Raw genomic sequence first — 6,671 nt, forward strand, 5'->3', positions numbered from 1 at the left:
GCATGATCCTGTGACTGTGCTGCAAAGCCTCCCATTTGCCAAGCTTACAGCTGGTTAAAGGGAGAATGCACCCATTGTAGACCTTATTTCTAGTCCCATGACCAGTGGCCTTTCTCTAAAAGTCACACCCTGTGTCTGTGGACAGAAGAAGAAACTGGAACATTCTGTGGCAACACAGCTAACTGCCTGCTCAAGCCTTTCCAGGCCCTATACTTTTGGGGCAAGGGGATACAGCAGAAGGACAACTTTGCTGAAAAGGTTTCCAAATGCCCTTGACACTGAAAAACAGGAGGGGAAGGGAATAGCTAGAAGTTATATGGAAGGACAGACATCACAACCGGAGAAGGAGACAGGTTAAGAGGAGGTCCAAGGTTCCATGAGAAGACCTGTGTCCACGTTATCCTCATCAGGCTGCGATGCCTCCTTAAATGGGCCCCGGGGTTAACCAGGAAGGTGGAGGAGGCAGAACAGAGCTGGGGAAAATAAACCTTGAGGAGGAGCAAGAAGGAGAAGAAACTCACGCTGGAATCATTTTGTTTTATGAATAGTTTATGAGGCGTATCAGGAGTCACACTACCGGGCAAAGGCTGGAAAGTTTTCCGACTTTAAAGTGAAAGCCGCCCACCAGGCTGCGAGTGTGGGAGAGGTGAAATATGAAAAACACGGAGGCCCCTCTCTGCACTGCCCAGCTATCTTGTAAAACATGGATCTTCCGGCTGCATACACTAGCAAATGTGTCTCACTTGAGATGCTAAAACCACCTTGGAGTTTATACAATCATCATGCTCAGCTAAATGTTTTCAGGCAACTTCTCTCACTGCCTGGAAAAGTGTCAGGGGTGGATCCTGGGGCTGGGGAGAAATTTGGAAAGGAGGACCACAGAGCCTGTGGGGTGCTCACCCCTAGACCAAGTGCTTTCTGTACTCAGAACTACACACCAGTCGCCATGGAGAGGAGGAGGAGGCTCAGCCAGGGGTAGGTGGTCTTGCTGGGGGTGGGGGAGAGGGGAGGACACACAGGGAGCCTCAGAAAGAAATCTTTATTTGTCCAAATCAGCTCGGTGCCTTTAACAGCTCCCTCTCCACCCACAGGCGAAGCCACAGGCGCCCCATAAACTGACCCCTCCATACGATGCCTCGGGACCAACTCCTCCCTCCTTTCCCAACCCTTAGCTCCATCTCTCAGGATGGAGCCCAATACCTCCAAGGTTGGCCCTCTGTTTCTAGGCCATTCCTATTCCCTCGCCCATCCCTGGACTGTATCCCAGCAATATCCCTTGGGTTCTCCAGGCCAGTGTCCAAGATTCCCCTTTGTCCAATTTCCCAGGAATGGCCTGTGCCCACACTAGCTTCTGGACCCATGCCAGGGTCTGATTCTGGGCCTCTTGCTTGCCTGGAGTGTGAATCCAGACTTTAGCCAGCAGGCTAATGCAAGAGACATTGTTAGTACACAGGCTGCTTATCAAGTGCTTATCATCCTGCCATCAGGGGCACCTTTCCAGCCTCCACCTCATATCACTCTGCCCTCTCCTCATCCTTTCATAAGCTCTGAAATTCTGGCTTTCCAAGACATCCCACTTTCAAACCTGTTTTCCATCTCTTATATCTCAGTGGAAATTCAAGTCAATGTTTCTTCCTGATAAGATTTTTTCTTACTCTGAGTTGAAAGATTTCTTTTTTTTTTTTTTTTATCCCCCCTTTCCAGAAAGAGTGGGAAGCTATTCTGAGGGTCAGATATACTTATTGGAGTTCCTATTATCACACCTGCTCTGCCTCAGAACACGTTGTTCTTGCTGTTAGGGTAGAGTTTGTATATCTGTCTACTTGGGATGACTGGTACCCTCGTGTCTCATTTTGGATGCTGTTTGCACAAAATCTCTATACGAAATGCATATTGGGATATTGATGAAGATACTAAAAATGGCATTTGGCCAGCGAATTCATGGATGTCCAATCCTGTTTGTTTTCTTGCTTCATTCATTCACTCATTCAAAATTAGTGAGTGCCTGCCCTCTTTCAGGCCCAGTTCTGTACAATAAAAGAGCAAAAGAAAAACACAGACAGGGTGAGAGTTCTTGTGGAGCTCTCGGCTTAGTGAGGGGAGAGAAGCAACAAACAAGAGCACAAATAAATGAACATGATCATTTAAGACAATAACAAGGCTATGGGGCCAACACTGGAACGGAGAGTGAGAGGCAGAGGTTAAAGGATGGAAGGTGGCAGAGGTCCATTATAAACCCCACAGAGAGCAAAGCAAGGTGAATCCACTCTCCTGTCTGGAAGCTTTGGTCTCAAACCCAATACACAGTCGTAGGGAGTTAGTCTGAGTTCTGAGAAAAATTGATTTCTATACACAGCGCTGGTCTGAATGGGCAAAAATGATCCTACTAAAAAGTCTCATTCCAGGTACTGATGTGATATTTCAGTGTAAGGAAAGAAAGATCACAGGTGCCAGCAACAAAGGACAGAGGAACTAAATGAGAGAGCATGTGGGCAAGAACGTCCCATCCACTGGGCTCGCACACCTGGGAGCTGGTGGAGGGCGGGAGAGCACTCTTCCAACCAGCTCTAGGCCTGGACACAGGGTCCCCCGGCGGCAGTTGCTGGGCACCTTCCTGAGATGGAGAAACCAACAGCTCCCCTCAGAAGCTGACAGGTAGCTTCTGGTAGGAAGGCGTTGGCAAGAGGTAAGCTTTGGAATTTGTTATCCAGTCTGTGAAGGTATTCCAGTTTGCATCGTAGGTAACTGTGGGCTCCACGTGGTCATACGCCGTAGGGGGTGGCAGTTGGAGCAAAGCAGGTGGACTCCTGGGAAGTGTGGAAATGCATCCCTTGGCTAGAGACAAGGGAGTAGGCCTGGCCTTGGGTGAAGAGGGCTAAGAGGTTGTAATGTTCATACTGTTGTGCATATTACACAAGTCTGTGCTCCTAATGAAAATTCAATTGCTTCTGAATAGACTCCTTGAAGGAATTCTTCTTTGATAAAGCTAACCTATATGTTCTAAAAGGGGCTGAATGAGCATACAATGGTGATAAACCTTGTAGAGATGGAGCAGAGAGACTTGCAGGAACCCACTGAAAAATACTGGTAGCAAAGCTGTTTAGGAAGGGGAGACACCTACAGAACCTACAGAATCAGAAGAAAAAAAAGGAATGCTGGGAATAGGAGGAAGGAGGTTTTCAAATTAGGATGGTCTAGAGCTGAGAGGAGGTAATCAAAGGATCTACTCATCAGTATAGTTACAGTCATTAATAATGGTGGCCTGTGACATTGTTTAGCATTTACGAGGTACCAGGTATTAGGTCATGTGCTAAGGTGTTAATACACATTAACGCTCATGTCAGTCCTTGAAGAGAGGTATTACAATTTTCATGATACTTCTAGAAGGGAAAACTGACTTTCGGATAACTTGAGTAATTCTCCCAAGATTGCAGAGCTGTTAAACAACACAGACACATCCAAACCCAGACCACCTGGCTTTGGAAATTCAGCAGGGTGGTGGTGACTGACTCAGAGAAATCTGGTGACCACTTATATAGAAATCACTGAAGGCTTAATAGATCGGAGTTTCCCAGGCCCTGCCAGACTAGCAGAATCAAAATCTGTGTTTAGAGCCTAGAGATCTGCATTTCAAAACTCCTTGGGTGATATTTAAACACATTGGTTTAAGAACCAGTCAGAGGTAGTGAATGGATTGGGCTGGTTGGAAGAGAGTGCTCCTAAGAATTCAGGGGTTTGAGATCAACAGGATCATTAAAAAAAAAAAAAAAAAAAATCAGTAATTTCCAAAGAGATGAGGGACAAGGCCTTCCCTGGAGAGCTGAAAGGACTCCATTTACCCAACAGCACTGTGTATCTGGATGTGCCATGTGACGGGGTAAACAGAGATGTCTTCCCTAGAGACCTGCCTTAACACCCTGAAGTGTGTGCAGGTGACTGCAGAGGACCACAGGCTTCTCAGAGCCAAAGTCCCTCCTCAACAGAGTTTAGCTTCAGAGAGCAGGAGGTAGAAATGGAGGCCAGGCCAGGGACAAGGGCTGCCAGCTCCAAAGGTTAACCAAGCTCCTGTTCTATCCCCTACAACTGCCGAGGGCTGACTTGATCATGTGCCTGGACGGAGTCCTCACTGATGCAGTAACAGAGTTCCCTCGCAGGAAGAGAAGCCAAGTGTTCTTGGTGGTCCTGAGGACACGCTCTGAGAAAGACAAGCTGCTGGAAGGGCCTTCCCGGTTCCCAGCATTTTCTTGTTCCCAGGCTCTCATGTTAGAGGGGTCTTGGCCCTGAATCTGCCTCTGTGAGTCCTGTACAATGTCCTTTGTGCCACCGGTTTCATCAAAGACCCGAGCCTCCATCGAGCGACAGTGAACTGAGGCAGGAGGTGCAGCCAGCTGAGGAGGAGGGAGCTTTCATCTTCCTACAGGGGCTGCCTTCACTCTGCTCCATCGTGGGCTGTTGCGGGGCAGGGTCCACCACTGCCCAGCCTCCACAGGCCGAGGGCTGTTTGGCTTCTGCACAGGACACTTTGCAACTAGTGAACAGGCCCCCAGGCTGCAGCACTCTGAAAGCTCCTCCGTGAGAGTCTGGAGGGCTGAGGGCAGCCTGGCAAATCACCGCTCTGGAAGAGCCAGAACCTGCAGGCCCTCACCCCTGCCCTTGCAACATCAGGGCTCTTTTCCTGGTCTTACTGAGTTGACAGGGAACATCCCAGTTTGAAGGAGGCATTTTGTAAGCTTGGCCAAGGGCACATTTTTACCCCTGTCTGGATAAAACATGCTACATTGCATGGACATTCCAGCCAGAGCACTTCAGTTACACACTGACACACGGACACACACACTGAGGTACAGTCGTGCTCCCTGCCCTCAAGGGGTGTACCACGTGGCCGAGAGCAGTTACACCAGGATGTGCAGGTCAGACAAATGCAGACTCAGAAATGAGACTGAATGCCTATCAGTATGATGAGGCCTGTGTGGGGTCACTCTACAGGGACCAAGCACTGGTGGGCATTTGGTGGAACAATCTGCCTAAGAAGTGGGCAGATTTGCCCAGAGGTGGTCCCAACTCCATGAGGGCCACACTCCAGCTGCTGAGCATCAACTGAGGAAAATCCCATGGGTTCTCCATATTACCCTGCCCAAATGCCTCAGCCCATAACCAGGCTCAAGTATTTGTCCACTGGGACTCAATTAATCCTTTAGTGCAGCACAGAATGCCCAACAAACTATTTTCAGATGCAGCTTCCTCATTATAAGGCACTTTATGTCTCCCCTAAGAGGCTGAAACTGTCCTTAAAAATAAATGTGGGGAGGTATAAATAAATGAGGGGGAGAAAGAGAGACAGAGCCAAGAAGACTGACAGCAGGATGGACGCAGCACACTAACCTTTCCAGAGTGGCCCACACTGACAAACTTTCACAGCATCCAGGTGTATCCAAGGACGGCAGCACATGAGGTCACGATGGAAAGCATGCTGCACACTGGAGTCAATCCTCTTCATGCAGCACACCTGTAACTTTCCCACATGGCTGTGGTTTGGTCTTGCACCCCTACTCCCAAGGAGCATTTCAATTAATATAAACATTTCTTAGCTGGTCCTTATGGCAACTGCAGCAATATGGTGGGAGGGACCTGCTCAGACAGAGATTGGCATAATGCCTTCTTGTGTCATCCTTCCCAAGGAAGCAGGGATGGCAAGACCATCCAAGATGGTCCTGGGGTGGTCCACCACTTCATCAGTGGCCTGGACTTGTGAAATATCAGGAGAGGGGACAGGGGTGTGGTCAATGACTCTGTGTCTGTAACATCTGCAAAGCGGGTGAGCTTCAGAGTGATGGGAATGCGAGGATGGCCCGAAGGAGAATCGCTTTTAGCCAAAAGTGATGCATTCAAATAAAAGCAGGAAAGGAGGCCAGGAGAAAGGCTGTGGGGGGTGTGGGCTCTGGACAGAGTTGGTGTGGGAGTTGAAAGACTAGAAACCCAAGAGGAAAGCAAAAGTTTCCATCCGCAGGGATGGGGAAGAAAACTCAGCATGGAAAAATACAAGCCTAGTGATAACCAGGATGTGAGTTTGTGGCACGGCTGCAGAGGAGGGAAGTATGAGAGAGAAGCCTATGGAACTGCAATGTCTACTCATGAATGTCTGCAGATGGCTGAGTTACATACATTGCTGAACTTCTCTTTTCTGCACAAGAGGTCTAACACCTACCAGTCACTGAAGGTGCTAGGAATACACAATGAATAAGACAGACATGTAATCCCCCTTCCCTTTCCTTTTTCTTGACAAGTGAGAAAGATTTAATGAGGCACACGTACATTTCAGAGGGTGGAAAACAAACAAACATGAAGTCCATTACAGCCCAGGACCCCAGATTATGCCTTCCACTGCAATATCAGTCTGCACCAAATAAACCTTTCTTAACGAAATCCTTTATTCAGTTTCACACATATAGTAGAAACCCCCACAGCTCACCTCAATCCAGTGGCCCTATAACAGTCAGCTAGTCAACTGCTCAGTGGCTTGATGAGGAAAGAAGTCCTCTCTAGTATAGACTCCTTTCACAAACAACTTTGTATAGATACAGTTGGAAGAAGAAAAAGGTCAGAGAGTATCAGAAAAGGATCAAATAGTCAAATAATAGTGTGCTAAGCTCTATGATAAGTTTAATAAAAAG

Source organism: Cynocephalus volans, chromosome 11, assembly GCF_027409185.1.
Source record: "Cynocephalus volans isolate mCynVol1 chromosome 11, mCynVol1.pri, whole genome shotgun sequence".
In the NCBI taxonomy this organism is placed as follows: domain Eukaryota; kingdom Metazoa; phylum Chordata; class Mammalia; order Dermoptera; family Cynocephalidae; genus Cynocephalus; species Cynocephalus volans.